This window comes from Poecilia reticulata, linkage group LG13 (assembly GCF_000633615.1).
Source record: "Poecilia reticulata strain Guanapo linkage group LG13, Guppy_female_1.0+MT, whole genome shotgun sequence".
Lineage (NCBI taxonomy): Eukaryota > Metazoa > Chordata > Actinopteri > Cyprinodontiformes > Poeciliidae > Poecilia > Poecilia reticulata.
In genome coordinates, this window is record NC_024343.1 from 3,336,308 (window position 1) to 3,337,676 (window position 1,369).

At 46.8% G+C, this 1,369-nt stretch overlaps 1 protein-coding gene across 6 annotated transcripts in view; it reads left to right on the forward strand.

The window, feature by feature from the left end:
- Positions 1 to 199: 199 nt before the first annotated feature.
- lrfn1 (leucine rich repeat and fibronectin type III domain containing 1) overlaps positions 200 to 1,369 on the forward strand; it is a 191,275-nt gene continuing 190,105 nt past the window's right edge. For 3 of the 6 annotated variants that reach the window (XM_017308303.1, XM_017308302.1, XM_017308306.1), the window contains exons 1-2: positions 201 to 589; positions 876 to 1,253. The gene's annotated coding sequence lies outside the window, so the exon portion shown is untranslated. The other 3 variants (XM_017308307.1, XM_017308304.1, XM_008424959.2) reach the window with 3 other exon arrangements.

Genomic DNA, 1,369 nt, shown 5'->3' on the forward strand with positions numbered 1-1,369 from the left:
ACGCACACGCACACACACACACACACACACACACACACACACACACCTCCCATCTCTCTCAGCCCACCATCCCTCTCCTCCTCCCTTCCTGTCTGCTGTTGCAGTATCATATTGTGCTGGACCATGAGCTACCAGCCCAACCCGAAGTATCACACACACCCCACAGCATGCCTCCCTTCCGCTATCTCTTTCGCTCCCTCTCTCTTTCTCTGTCGAAATAAATAAATGAATTCCTACAAAACTCTCCACAGAAAAAAAAAAACTAAACAAAACAACCCTCCCTCGGTATTGTCACCGTATACTCGCTTTAAACGGAGCCCTAATGACATCACATTGCTGCAATGCTGCGCTGTCCATGAAATGTGTCAGTCGTTTCCTGTGATAACCAAGGAAGTGTCCACTGGCTGCTCGAGACATCATCATGGCGTGACTAACCGGGCTCGTATTTGTGCAGGTGGACGTTTTGCATGATCAGACATTGGCTGCCTATTTTTGTTTGTTTGTTTGTTTGTTTTTTCTTCCGGGATCCAGAAGATTTCCCCACCGCATCCCGCCAGGAGAAACCAAAGAAGCGGACGGAGCAAGTCGTGTATGAAAACTAATTGCTCGCATGACTGCGCATACTATTCGGGGAGACTGCATGCGTGTGTGTGTCTGTGTGTGTCTGTGTATGCTTGCTTGGGTGGGATTCCTTCGTCGCGCCTCAGACGAGGGGGGAACTTATGACAACCAATAGCTCCGGAGATGAGCTGAAGCACGAGCGTTTGTTTTGCAGGGCACGAGCGGTTYTTTTTTTTTTTTCTCTTTTTTTTTTTTTTTTACGGAGAGTTTTCTTTAAGGCTCCAATTTGACGCCAACGTCTCTCTCTTTTTCAGGAAAGCCTAAGTATCGCTTAGAGAAGAGCTGCAGTTCTCCATCCGGACACCATCTCTTCTCTCCCCCTCTCTTTTCCTCGGCTTACGGCAATACATAAGAGGCGGGAGATGTAGGGAGAATGTAACCCACCTTGCTATGTATATTTTTTGAGGGAATATTTTGTGCTATAAAACAGCACGCGGGAGACTTATTGGTGCCACCAGACATTTCCATCCCTGCTCCGACGCAAACCTCGGACTATCCCGAGCTTTTTCCTCTCCCTTTTTTCCTCCTCTCTCTTTGGATTTGGCGGATTTCAGCTTTGCATCTCCTGCCTTTTAAGCCACAACCAGGACCCTACTGGGATTTTAGGTGCGGTTTTTGTCGTCCCAACACAGGTAACTAAAGAAACCTTATTGTTTTTTTTTTTTTTTTTTTTTTTTTGGTCGTTTGTGACATTTTGGCTGCCGGTGTATGTAACCTATAGATGCTCCTTCTCCTCACTTCCATTGGA